Source organism: Tigriopus californicus, chromosome 1 (genome assembly GCF_007210705.1).
Source record: "Tigriopus californicus strain San Diego chromosome 1, Tcal_SD_v2.1, whole genome shotgun sequence".
NCBI lineage: Eukaryota > Metazoa > Arthropoda > Copepoda > Harpacticoida > Harpacticidae > Tigriopus > Tigriopus californicus.
In genome coordinates this window covers 803,341-818,547 of record NC_081440.1, presented here as the reverse complement: position 1 = coordinate 818,547, position 15,207 = coordinate 803,341, and the positions used below count along the sequence as shown (strand labels likewise).

Below are 15,207 nucleotides of genomic sequence, written 5' to 3'. Positions count from 1 at the left end.
AAACAGTAAATTTGTCAGCGTTCTCACATTTTACGACATCCAAGTGTAATAAATCTACCTATTCATAACGCAAGGGCCATTTAGATGGCGCAAATGAAAAGAATTTAAGCGACTTTGCACAGAATAGAGTTCAATACTAAATATGCCACTGAAGTAAAGAAAAAGCTGTGAAAAAGCAAGCAAAGCCCTGATTTTGCCCTTTGTTGTCGTAACATGACCAACTCTTGCGGTGAGCAAACTAAATTTTCGACAATCGAAAGAGTTGCGTTACAAAATTCAAAAAGAACCCATTATGGGGACGTTTAGGCAAGCTCTGGCAGGTTCGTTTGTTTGCTGGTACCATTGTCAGTGATGCAAGTTTGGGGCTTCAAACATGTTTTTGAAAAGCTGACCCTTCTTTCGCATTGCTATATGAGGAAAGGTCAGCTTCGTTAAAATCAGGTTGAAACGCCAATTTTGCATCACTTGCACTGGCAGGCAAGTTTGTTTGCTGGTACCAGCGCTTGCCTAAATGTCCGAATTGGTGTAGTTTTGACACAGCATTAACATAGGATCTCTATAAACAGATTCTGTCTGCTCAAACAAGGTAGGAATTTGAAATAGTGGACAAATTTCATCCAAGCTTGGTACGGGTTGGCAGTATGGCCCTTCCAGGATCAAAGGCTCTTCCGGAAATTTCCGACTTTGCAGTTTTCCGGAAAAACACCCAAACACTGGGGTTGTCAAAAAGTCATTGAAAGTAAAGGCTCCACTAAATCCCAACTTGACGAAAAAGTCGAATTTAGGCAAAGAATAAACCACGGTTTGAAGAAAATTCAGGATTACATTTTCAGGATAATTAACGGGTAATTATCACTAAAAGATCAATACATTGGCAGCCCTAAAAGTAAGCCTTGCACTTTCAGTTTGGTCCTGGACAAAGCAGCATTTGAGCCACTTCAAACAAGAAAATAGCTTATAGGCTATTTGTTCGGATTCTAAATCATTCTGATTTTGGGTTTACTCTTTACCTCCAAACTAGGTCTTCCCGGGCGCGCTTTTGGCACTTCTGATTAAAACCTTGGTGGTTTGTGCTTCGTAAAGTGGTATTTGTGAACTCAAAAGCTTTGCCCGTTTTTCCGATCCTTGCCAGAAAATAAATTTGCTTATTTCCGCTTTTCTCAATTCATTTCTTCTTGATAAATTGGGAGCCCTAGGTAGCAGGGCATCTTCTGTATGACGGTGCGCCAGAGCATGACGTCACCTGCGGGTAAACATTATCCTCCACCGTTTAGCGATTTGGCGGTGCTACTTTTTTAAACTTAACCTGACCTTATCAAACCTAACCTAACCTTACTTAGCCTAACCCAACCTAAACTAACACGATATCAATAGCCTTTAAGGTCTCCCTCCAAACCTTTCTAACAATTTGTCACAAATTTAAAAATGAGCACCGCCAACTAATGGTGGAGAATAACGTTTATCTCACCTGCGTGTTTTGTCTTGAGTTTTAATTGATTGGCATCCCCTATGTCCTCGAAACATGAATGTAACACGTGTAAGTCTACCTTCATTTCAATCCCACTAGAACAATCCATTTATTATATCCTTTAGGTCTAGCCATTCTAAAGAGTTAGTGCAAATCCTGACAGCCTTGGAGTCTAGAGATTACACAAAAATCAGATAGAAATCTGAAAAGCTTGCCATGGTTCGGAATGTGTTAATATGTTTGCATTTTCCGCAAAGACAAACAAAGTCATTGAGCCACTGTATTATGCTCCTATTTGTTGAGAACAATTGCTGTTCACGTGGATCGTGAGGTTTAAAAATGCACAACCAACCCCAATTTGCAGGACAAGGGCATTCAATATTAGATACTAAAAAGGCGCTGCAATGATGAGTCAAGACAGTTGCAGTTAACTTCTGAGGCGCTAAAAAAACTCAAATTAAGCAAAAACTTGACGATCTTAAATCAGAAATTGGATCGGGTATTAGAAGTGCATCAATCCATTTAAATGAACTGGAAATTAGGCATATTTGTGGAACAAAAAGGGCCTCGGTTATCTACTTGGCAATGAAAGGTAATCGCTACAGCTGTAAAAAAAAAAGGTTGATCAGCTTTTCTAATACGTTTTCCTCCTTTTTTGGGCTATTCGACTATCCAGGGTCCATTCGACTTTTTCCAGCTTTTTTGCCGTTTTCACACATTTCGGCCATTTTTCGGATTTTGTCTATTTTCGTTCAAACGTTCCTGCTTCCTTCAACGCTACAACAGCAAAAAAAAAAAACCAACAACCCCCCCCCCCAATAAAAAAAACAACCGAGATCACGTTGTGCTGTTTCAAACCAGGGTGAGCTAGGCTATGCTACTCCATGGCTAGGAGTAGTCCGAACAAAGCTCAAAGCAGCATGGCGTAGAACTGCAGTTACGGGTCGAAGAAAACGTTGAAACGCGTAAAGCCATGTCTCGCTCTCCTTTTCTGATGTTTTGAATCTTCTCTCCAAGACCCCTTGAACCTGATATTAATGGAAAGCTTCACATAGGCATTAATAATTTCCAAGTAATTTGCCGACAATTTCTTCAGGTAGACCAGATTGAGGAGAAGACCGTACGATTTTGGAAGTTTTGGGAAAGCAATTTCCAAATTAGGTACCTTTTTGGGCTCGTTGTGGTATGCTTAATGTCCAGAGGTTTTAAATTGTTTATTTAGTTTCTTGTACCTAAAACTCTAGAAATACACCACTCGATGCTTGTTTTCCGCATATTTTATCAACTATTTTGCCATTTTCCCAGCTTTTTTAGACGCTATTTTACCAAATCTAATCGATATTTTTTACGGCTGTAGTAAAAGTAGACGTCTCCGGCACACATTTAATATAAAATCTATTAATTGCTTGCCTGCCAACCAAGCCTCTTTATTTCAAGCTTAAAGTTGTTAATTCAAATCATCTGTACATTACCATGGTTCGTACTATCTCGAGCGTCAAAGCTCTAATCAATTCGGTCACCAGTTCCGTCGATTTAGCAAGTTCAGATTGCTTGAAGAACATAATTTTCTTACGACAAATAATTCATAGTTTTTGAATGAAACATACACTTTGTCGCCTTTGCTTTGATTCAAAACTATAACCTTCTTGATTAAGGCATTGGTAGTGATGAAAAAGCAAAAGGCAAGTAACGACCCAAACAAGTGCCAGCAGCCCTAGATAGCCTAAATGGCCCATGACGGGCTTTTTGGCGGTAAGAAGTTAATGGAGTTACTCAACCTTCAAAATCATTATTTGTTCATTGCTTGTTGGCGAGAAAGGTTTTTTTTAGGCTTTCCATCCCTGACTGCTGAACGAAGACTTGCGAGGGCGTTGATATTTGTAGGAGATCTCGTCAATAACCTAGCAGTAATAGTTTACTTTTATCATAATGACATATAACAAGTTGTTGTCAAGAGCCTGGTACAGAATTGTGCCAAATGGTATACGCATATATTGGCAAATGGTCTTGATTAAAATTTGAACATGAGGCCTGTCTCGATCTCATGTGGTTTCTCATGACAGCATTGTGTGGCAAAATGCACCAGTCAAGCCAACACTCACAAATATGTCACACGGTATGCATATCATGTGCCATCAAAGTATTTTTTGGCTAGCTGAACCTAAGATATCAATGAACTAATCGTCTTTTCAAATTTGTCAACATCGTGATTCTTCAGTACTGCACGTCTATTCGAAATGTCAATTTTTTAACTATTTCATTTCAATTGAAGTGCAAACCACACCTTCGCTACAACCCTGCCTCCTCTCCAGTGAAAAGTGGTGGCCCGATTAAAAAAATGAACGATCGTCAATGAATGAACCGTTATAGTACGGACGCACCACTATAGATGGAAAACAAGGCCTATGAGATTTGCTTCATCTCGTAATGACTTCGTATTTGAGATTACATCCAAATTGAAGGTTTGGGTCAAATCATTTCCTTTTATCATTCCCCCTCGAAGCTTGCCACACTTTTTTTTGCCCAGAAAAAGTTTTGCTCATCTACTCCGAGTAGTTTGGCATGACGCAATCGTTCAATTAAGCTGAAATTTGAAAGACTTGTTTTCAATCAAAGGCTGGACAAAAACAAAATCAAAACAGTACTTTATGTAGATATGAAATTTCTTTTCCCGTCCTCAGCATGTATGTCCATACTCCAGGGGTCCCTAATTGAAGTTTCAACCGTTTGTGGGTAATGTGAAGCTTTTGGAAAGCGTTCTCGCGTTGTTGGAAATTTCCATTACACAGCACTTCAGTTTCGTTTGCATAATAATGCATCTGATTAATAAATCATGATACCCGACCCTCTATTTGAGTCAAACGTTATGAAAGCTCTCAATATACCATTAATCAATTGAATGCAGCATTATTTACTCGGATGGCGACTAATCTCATCAAGCAATGTCAAAAATATTTCGTACTTTGTAAAAATTTGATTTTGCACTATCTCGAAACTAAAAGAGAGAAATGGATCTTTATTGGTCTTAGTCATCGTTAGCTTAGATGTGACCTTTGAGGCATAACAAAGACGAACGATTTTATGGTAAATCCCTATTATACATTGTGGTGACATCTAGGTGGGTTCATAACCTCATCAAAAAAAATGAATACTTCAGGATTGGGATGGTTAATCCCAATAGTTTTTCTCATCTTTTCGTATAAATGATGCTCCATACTGATGGTTCGAGATACCGATGGGACGTTGCGATGCGAGCAACTAATGGGAGTCAAAATGATAACATGTCGCTGTATGAGGGAGAGCTGACGGAATAGAGTGGTTGAAAACAAATCACATCTGCATATCATTTAACAAGTGGAAACTAAATCCCTAGTATTCAAGTTACTTGTCTCCATACTTAATCAAATGAGCTAGAGGCGTAATCTGGGCAGTACAACTTCCAAAGAATCGATCAAGCATTCTTATATTCCTTTTTCGACGAAATCCGCTCTCAAAATGCCGCCAGTCATCATCCTGCGATGGTACATTGTTGGGACCACAACACGCATGTGCCATCCGTGGTGGGTATGGTGTGGACCTAATTTCACGGAATCCCATTTTGTTGACTGAGAGGCATAAAAATATTTCGCCTTGGTCTTGCGTCAGTGTGCGATTCCAAATGGAACCTGCCATTATCCGTTATTGTTCCACCGCTTGGGATTGTCGACGATCGATGTTGGAAATGGCAACTCCCCAAAGCAAGAGGAATAGGAAGCCAGAAAGACCGGTCTGCTCAGAACTCTTTTTATGGTGGTTCATTGACAAGTTCCCACGGAGTAAGGTGGGTATTAGGCGTGCTCCACCACCCAGACCGCAAGCTTGGTTGCGCCATTGCGTGACGGAGCCAAATAAAAAGGAATAGGTAACGACTGCGTTGGAACAATCTATTCATCGCCCTGTGTCGCCATCTTTGTCTCCTCAAGTCTGTAGCAATCTCGCTTCAACGAGGATGAACAAATGGCCAATAAGGAAAAGATACACAATCTAATGGCTAGAGAGTTAATTGGATAGAAAACCATACATACACCATAACGTACGTACATGTGTACATACACACCTCTATGTTCGTGAATTAAGAATGTCTGGAAAGAGGTGGTTGTGGCACAACAGACTGGGTGATTGACTGAGCAGTGCTATCAATGGAAAAGATCCCTCTTCGTTTTAAAAATGGCTGAGCTAAAGAGGCATTCCGATTGACGAATGAAGTCTACATCTAAGAATTGAAGATGAAAATTTGTCCATTGGCAACTGGAGGATTGCAAGTTGGTCATTAACAATTACAAGTAGGACAGCGTAAGCTATGAACCGATCTGTCCAAATGGTAGCTGCCACAATATGTAGTTGTTATCCTAATAAACTGAATGCATTTTTTTTCGCAGAGGTTAACCTCTGTTTAACAAACGTGTAATGCTGGTACATTTTCAGCCCATTGAAACGCCTGTGCCAAAAAAATTAAGCACAAGCCCAATCCAAGAAAATTAAGGTTGTTGATTGGGATAGGAGTTACATACTATCATCACCCAAGACGTCTCCATTCATTGGTGATATTGTCCTTGACTTCTGAAAACGGCAAATATATATCAAGCTATGAAGACAGATCGGAGAATCTATGACCCAAGACCTTATTCGACAGGTTCGAGTTCTTACTTTTTTAATAGATTTTTTTTACAGATAATGTAATGACGAGATCTCGCTTTGGCCCAACCTCAGTGCAGAAAAATGGACTTTGCGTTCTGCAAAATGTTCTGCGCATTAAAAAAAGGTCAGGGCGAACATTTAATAGAAACTATTACCTCCAATCACGGGCTCCTCTAAGAACGTCATCAAAGTCAAGCCGTAAATCTCAAACAGGTCAGGCCTTGACAACTCAATGATCCATGCTCAATACCAACTCATTAGAAATAGCTCATTAAGAGGAAATTTTTAAACCCTCGTGAAAACTGATGCTATATGTGTAAGAGAGGAGCAAAACAGGCCTACTTGTTTTTTTAGTGTTCGTCTAAACTGGCAGGTCTATCACGAAGGCACCACCCATCACAATTATTTTTTTTGCTTATGCTTCGGTGATTTCTGTCCCACGTAAATTGCTTCATTGGGCTACATATCTTTTATTATTTTCTCTAGAAGTTTAGAAGGAGTGATGGAGGACAAATGCCACAAAAGTGTGAATCAATTCTTGACAATGTAATTCAGTCTGGCTCGGCTTTAAAATAAATAAAAGAAAGAACCTATCCTTCACAAACTGGCCAAGTGGATCAACAGGCTAAAAAGAGAAAAAAGAAATGTAAACCTGAGACGAGGCTCAGCAGGGTTCGAGTGAGAGAATTATGAATTCTTTCAAATCCTTTAATTGCAATTACAGAACGAAGGCAAAAAAATTGGCAAGACCCGTGCAACTGTCCTCTATAGGTTATGGGAAGCTTGCAATGCAACACCGTGAGGCTTTAGCATGGATTAGGCAAATAATTATCGTGTCAACAATGGATTGACTTTAACTATCTGAGCGCAAATGAAAAGCATATCTGCTGATTTGACGTAGTGCACATTTTTCATAGACAACTAAGCATTAAAGCAAAGCCATGGCTTGGAGATCAGAGCGTATTTTGCACTTAACCTTTAACGAGGACCTATGAATGACCAAGAAATGCATCCAAATTTTGAGGGGTCTAAACCCACGGACCTTGCCAAATAGTTAACTTCAACCATTCCAGTCAAATTATCATCACCTAATCAAGGAGATGGCAAATGATTGGCTTATAATGACATACTGGAGGGGCAAAAGTATCTTTAGCCTTGTAAATATTTTGTTTGAATATTAAATCATTTTGCATGATGCCATTAATTGACATTTAGTTTATAAAAGATTGATAATTGGCAAGAAAACCATCTCAAAAGTGAAATAGACACAGTTCAGTTTGAAACGTTCTCTAAGAACCTAACCCTACGAGAATAAAAGGAGAGCATGAAAATGACATTGAATTAATTGTTATTTTCGAGACAGAAATCACGCACGTGTTATTTTCAGTGCTTGTTTTGTCATGGACAGGATCTGGTTTGTGTTGATATATAACGTTATCAGCCCTCGGAACGTTACTAATAGAGATTTTTGAGGAGAAATCGAAAAGGATCTCGCATGCTCGCCCTTCCTTCTTTTCCTTTTGCGATTGGGTCGAGAATTGTACTATTAATAATTCAGTTGGAAAGCGTAGCGAGTTAATCAAAGAAAAGACCCTGATGATATTAATGTCATTCCTAATGCGGATATCGTTCGTTTCCGTTGAGATTTATCATCCAACAAAAGCAACAAGGATTCCACATTCATGTCTTCAGTACTTGAACTATGATTGGAGTATGAGTAAGTGTGCCTTCATCAATCGTTTGCGAGTTCAATGATGATTCCAATTCATTTGATAATAAACGCTCCGTGAATTTCTGAATCAACTGGCTCCCAATCGGTTTGAATTGGCAAAACATGAAGCTCCATTGTTGGTCAATTAATTAAAGGCGAAACATTTTAAATGGAAACAGCAAGATACCTTCAGCATTCATTCTAAACCACTTTCAAACTTGCGATGCTGTAAAAGCTTGACCAATGAAGCAATGATCATTTCAAAATCAAGACCGCTAATGTTCATAATTGTGCCTTCTTGTGTCATTTAGAGAGCAGACCCGTGTCAATTACTTTATTATTGCAATTAATTACATTAAAACAAATCCATGGTTAGAAATGCAATTAATTACAATTGCTTTTTTTTCAAACTTGTTCAATTAAAATTAGTTTCAATTACATTACAAGCCGTTATGGCTTATGGGGATCCTTGGTCTCACTCAAATATATATATATTGTAACAAAACCATTTCAAACCTTTGGGACCTAAATAAATACATACATACATACATACATACATACATACATACATACATACATACATACATACATACATACATACATACATACATACATACATTTCAATAGCATTGTCTTTCTCTCTTGTACAAGAAACTTGAGTCATTTGTGAATGTTTTGTTCAATTACATTGGTGCAAATGTAATTGCAATTCTGTAATTGTAATTTCAATTACAATTGCAATTACAACACAGGTCAGGTCTGTTTGAAATTGAGAGCCGATTTGAAATTGATTTCATTTGCACATGGAGCAGAGATCAATGAGTTGTTGGCTTTCCTACGTGTGGATGGTCTGAATTGTCGAAAGAAGAATACCGGATACGAAACCCTCTCGAGTTTCTGTTCAACATGCAAATCAATGTCAATGCCGCTGTCTAATGATTGGATACTTTTCAAAGAGGGTCTTGAACTACTACAGACCATGTCCGTTTTCATTTAAGGTTCTTGTAAAAGAACTTATCTCCCTAGGCACGTCATCGCATCATTAGGAATCTTTAAACAACATTTGAGGATGACAAGTAATTCGAAATGACTGCCAAAATAATCAGCTGACGCGACTCCATAAACCAAAAGTGTACATAGATGATGTGATGTTCCCACCTGCTTAAACCATTCATTATGCACCAGGGTTAAAATGCCCTTTCAATTAATAACAATTCAAAAACCTCTACGATTTCTTTACCTTCTTGAGAGAACAAGTCAAAAAGCAAAATTAGTTGCCCACAGAAAACAGTCCCTTTGAAATTTGCAGCGCATCACGATGCTAACTCTGTACAAGTCGATTGTCCAGCCACATCTTGAATATGCTTCACCCATTTGGACAAGTCCAAAGATGTTTCACTAGGAACATCACAGTTATCTCGCCTTTGCCAAGGTCTTTGACAAGGTAGATCATGGCCTTTTAGTGAACAGGCTCAATAAGATTGGGATTCAAGGTAAGTTTCTCAATTAGTTAATAAGTTTCATTTGTGGTAGGAAGCAATTAATTAAGGTCGAGGGATCCCTCAGTGACATACTTGATGTCAAGTCCGGTGTTCCTCAGGGATCTATTATAGGTCTTCTCTTTTTCATTATCTTCATTGCTCCATTTTAGAAGCTTAGTGGACAGTTATGTATTTGCTGATGACCCAAATTAGTTTGCCGTAGGAATGGTTAGATTTCTGGTTCTCTGATAGAGGTCCTACACCAGATCTACTCTCTACTCTTGGGTTGGTACAGAGCCGGGTAGAAGTATTGGGACAACACTTTAACAACACGCAGTTTGAATTTCCCTCCTTGTTTGAAATTGCTACTGCTCTGATTGTACAATTACAACAAACTGAATGAATTTTGTAGGAACAAGTTTTCGGTACAACTTTATCATGAAGACCCAGGAAACCATACGCAATGTCATTGCCGAGTTGCACTCGGCCGGCGATGATGCCAAAGCAATATTCAAGGCTACAAAATACCCAAAGATTTAAAGTTAAGGCCTTACTTCAGGGGAAGGCGTCACCTCCTCACCAAGACGATGAAGGAGACCAGGATCAAGAGAAGGAAAAAAACTCCGCAGGCTCTGCAAAGTCAACCCAGGTATCATCAAATTGTTTTCCGATGAATGCAATTTCATTGTGGATGGTGCCTCCAATCCCCAAAACGACCGCTGGCTCTCTGGAGAAAGGTCCAGTGTGCCACCAGTGATGAAGATCATGGTTTTTGGCCTTGTCACTAGCGATGGAAAGGTCATCCGTCCTCACATTTTCCCTACTGGACCTAAGGTCAACACCAACGTCTATGTGGACCTATTGGAGACTGTTGTGTTCCTTGGCTGAAGCATGGAATAGCTATCAGTTCCATGGCTGAAGTCAGCACACCTAGAAAACACACAACTTGTATGGATTCAGGACAGTGCCCCCGTCCACATATCCAAGAAGTCCATTAATTTCTTGAATAGCAATTTTGATATTGTGGTCAAGCCAGCTGAATGGTCTTTCAACAACCCAAATCTCAACCCGGGGGATTACTAGTTGTGGTCTGAGCTGAGGCGGAAGGTCAATGAACATCCAAATACAAGCATTGGAAGTCTAAAGTCCTCCGTGAAGAAGCACATGAAGAACTTCGCCACTGCCGAGGTTACCAAGGCTTGTTTCGGCCTACATTCGGCGCTTGGAGTCTGTCATTGAGACAGATGGCAGCCATATTGAATAGCCTTATACGATCCCCGTACGGCAAGGATTTTGTATTTAATAAAATTATCATTCATAATGGATCTTCATGATGGAGTACAAGTTTAAAGCTTTGTCCCAATACTTCTGCCCGGCTCTGTATAAGTAATAAGCCAATGAGTGGATTGAAACTCAGTTCAATGACCGTTGGGTCGACGCCATTAGACTCTCCATTATTATATGTTGAAGATAAGGGCATTCAATAGGTCTCATCCATGAAGGATTTAGGTGTAGTCCTCCAAAATAATGAAAGTTCGATGAGCATATCCAGTTCAAAGTTGGAAAAAGCTTTTCAAACATGTGGTTGGATATATCGCACGTTTAAGTCCAGATTTAGTATCACGATTATACTCTGTACAAGTCGATTGTCCAGCCGCATCTTGAATATGCCTCGCCCATTTGGGTTCCCATTAGTTCAGCAGGTTTGCAAAAGCTCCAGCAGGTCCAAAAATATTTTACCAGGAACATCAAAGGTATGAGAGAGCTTTCGTATTGGGGAAGGCTTATGGGTGGGACTGTACAGTGTTCAGACAAGGTATGAAAGGTATCTGATACTGTACGTTTTCAAAAGCATTCATTCAGTAGCGGTAAAGAAGTCTACAAAAAAAATAAAATGAAGCTTTTTGAGAACATGTTTAATTCAGTTGAATTTTGAAGAAAACGTAATCACACGCAATCTCATATATTTGAATTTGCTTTGCTTCGTTTATTTGAAAGAAAATGGAACTTTTTAGGCTTCGATTTATTCTCTTGAGATCATTGTTGGTCGTTGAACGAGGTGTATAAAGAATAATTCGAAAATATTCATATTTAAAAGGGATAAAAGATAAAAATATTTAAAAGAGATAGCGTACAATCGTTTGAGCTATTTTGTGATTGTGCAAGAATAAGAAAAGTGATCTTTTACTTTTGTGATTTGGAAAATCGATAACATTTGTCTGGATATTTGAGTTGGAATGTAACTTCGGCATTTTGCAGCTAAACTTGGTGAAATACAACCTTTTAAACCGATTTGATTCAGGAGCTCAGCTTCATAGAGCATATCCCGATTTCCTTTCAAACGGTGAGTAAGTGCGCTTCCACTTTATATTAAAAAGATATTTATAAATATATCTTATATAGCAATAACATTGACGTTGTTGCTTATCATTTTTTGATGAAGATGAGTGCCGAGATGCGTTGGGGTACCGCATTGGTAGAGCCCTCGTTTTCCAACTTGCGAACCCAGGATATGTAGATCCCAGGCTAGCCAAGTCCAAGTTTACTTGTCGCATTTGATTACAACACGAGCTGTTGCTTTTAAAAGCTTTAATGAGGGAACCTACGGTCATTTCCAAGGGTGAGGTACTAATTGACGTTGGCTGTGATGGCGGAGCAGGAATATCTCTCAATTGGGGCACCCATTATCAGATGGTAGGCCGAGAGAGACACTTGTCATCGGACTTAACAAATCAAGCAAACATAAGTCCCAAGATGCTTTTGGGTATTTCTCTCAACACTTGATAAGGGCTTTTCACCATCGTGAGACAAAGATACATAGTGTTATGTCAAACGTAAAAATGTGACCCCTTTCTCCACCAATAGTGTTGAACTTTTGGGTCAAAACGAGCATCAAATTCTACCTTTCTAATCGTGTTTAGCACTATTATTTTGTTTTTCACATCACTGCTCCGCTAATTTCAACATTATTGTGATTGAATCATGCCACAGTTAAAACCACGACACATCACTACGTAATTCCAAAGGGGGCGGGGGCGTACAAAAGGTTAAACAACAACCTCCCGTGAGCATATCCTATTGATGGGACCCATGCTAACTGATATATTCCCTTTCGTTGAGGCTCGATTGTCTCACCCAGCGAGCAACTCACTTTCCATCAGTCTCTCTGTCATGCCAGGTACGCGATCTAACATAGTACTTTCGGGTCCATGTGGTCCAATCTGGAGTAAGAACATGCAAATCCACTTTCAATGTGACCTACGTGTAGCAGACTGCATCTTCGCCCGGTCATCAAGAGCTTGGACTGCCTCGATTGTTCGTTCTTCGATCCGCCCAGCGCTCTCGTCTCACCACAATTAGATTGGTTACGGGCAACTTTCATAGTCAATTATCAGAATCCCGTTGGGTTACTTGATTTGCTTTTAGTGCGGTCTTTGTTCGAACATGGATCCGATTGGCCCTCTCCAGGCCAACTTAAGATAATGCTCAGTCGGCATTCCTCATTCTTGTCTTCCCCATGGGTGGTTCGGGTCTTCCCATTAAGGAATACAAAGCACTTACTCGTAGATAAAAGTTAAATAACGTAAGGATACTCTTGGGTCTGTTCGAGATTTACATACATTACATATAGTGTAAGGAGGAAGAGGTGTAACGACGTATTGGTTAGCATCACTTAAATGTCCCCAATTTGAGCCTCCTCACAGAATCTTGTACGTGAAAGTTTCAAACATCATTCCAAATTTCAACTGTGTTAGGAGAAAGAACACTGACCTGACAGTTCCTAGATTTTAATTTTAATGATATTTTTTTAGGGCAGTCTGAAGAATCAAAGCTATTTGCAATGGGTCAGGTCATCTTCCTCAAACACCATCATTAAGTCACGAAGAAAATTGTGGTGGTTATCAAGTACCATAACTTTGAGCTCTTTAGCACTAAATTTGAATGAATGGTGCAACAGAACGACGATTGAAATAAAATGAATCAGTTGAGGGGTGTTCTAATAATCAAAGTGTTATCAAGGGGCAAGCAAGGTCATACTGTATCAGATCTTGATGCAAGTGAGAAACGACTCGTACTTTCCAATTTTCAGCGCAAAAACTACCACCCAAACATCATTTTACCACATCGGTAATCATGACACTTTAAAATTAGATGCTAACCGTCTGTTGTCTTACTTACCCACTCCAAATTAAAATTTAAGGCATTGATGCTTAGATTTGTCTCATAACATTAGGTTCAATCGTCCAAAATCTAAATTCAAGAAATCGACTAATTATTTTCATTGACTTCCTTCTCTCCTACAGACAATTAATTGATCGTCTCTCATCCTAATGATCACGGGCTTAAACCGAACATGTATAATCGAAAAGAGAAATCATTAAAAGCCATTTTCAACCTCCTGGCAGAAAATGAGGCCAGAGATTGATTGTAAGGTCAATGCCGACAACGGAGACAGGGATAATGATAAAGACAAATATGACGACCTGTTTCGGTCAGTGCGAAAGGAAGTAAGAGTGCTTTATCATCAGTTTGGTTTGAAGGGAGTGAATGGAGTGAAGTGCATATGTATTGATTCAATGCTAATGATCTTTGAACGTCATTGAAACAAAAATATTCATTACTTTAAAGGCTGGTGTGTACTTGTATTGCATGCACATGCGTATATGCAGCTGTCCTGCTCTCTCTCTCTCTATTGCTCTCTCTATTGCTCTCTCACTCCTAATCTCCTTGGTCTTGAATAGAACGGACGTGAAGATATAACCCTCCGAGTATATTGGATTAGGGGTGTGTCCTACGGGACATAACAAAGGCCTAATACAGCCTTTCCAAGGCACTGGGCGCATTTTGCATCGGTATGGGACGCAATATTACACATAACTACAGGACAGAAGAAATTTCCTCTCTAGCCCAGAATATGATGAAAACAGGTTTCCAAATACGATAAATGCATACCCAGTACTGATGAGGACCAAATTAATAATCGCGGGAGGTTGCAACTAGGGCTGCCAATTTACCCTTTCAATGGTCTATGACATCACTGGTGGAATGTCGTAAACCGCGTAAACCCATTAGTTAGCCTCAAAAAGTAACTCTAATTTTCCTCCGTCAAACCAGGGTTGCGTTTTGCTGAACTCAACATTTTTACGTTATAATGGAATTGCATAGTGCTTTCACTTTCCAAGTTTTCTGGCAACCTTTAAATTAAAATTTGATTTGATCCCATCACTAATTCCCAGTACGTTCATGAACCCGATTTGGAGGTAACGCAATCCTGAAAAGTCCTCTAGCGAGGTTTCAAAAAGCTTTGGGTTGCAATAAGAGGTTTTCTTCCCAACGCCTCAGTTCAGGTCTTTCGCACTTCCGAACCGACAAACTTCTGCAATTTCTGCGCGACGTGAAAGCAACATATTTTGTCGGAGTCTAAATTCAAAACCGACGTAGCAAGTGAAAAGTCAAATTTCAATCCTGTAAAAGGCAAGCGTCAACAACCATCATAACCAACATGCACAGTGACCAAATCAAATTATTCTTTTTTTTTTAAAGAACACAAGTATATGTACTCTGGCTGCAATGTTGACATTTTACTATTTTTGGAATCAATATCAAAAAGTTCTAATATTTGAAAGATGTCAATTTCAGATCATCGACCCATTTATGCATTCTTGGTGCAAAAGGAATGTCAACTAGTGAACACTTTTGGGGCATGAAGTTACATGAGTGTTATAAAGTTTGATATAGTTTATTTAGACTGGCTTGTTTATTTGACTAGACTGGTTTAAATATATGCGGCTAGTTCAAACTTGATTGAGCACGATCGTGTGCTCATTCCATCACACAACAATGAGTATTCTACTTTGGGGAGGAGTCTA

The 15,207-nt window shown here is 39.3% G+C and overlaps 1 protein-coding gene across 3 annotated transcripts in view; it reads right to left on the bottom strand.

Annotated features, from left to right (window-relative positions):
• LOC131878409 (uncharacterized) overlaps positions 1-15,207 on the bottom strand; it is a 64,192-nt gene that overhangs the window by 42,187 nt on the left and 6,798 nt on the right. The gene's annotated exons all lie outside the window — the stretch shown is intronic.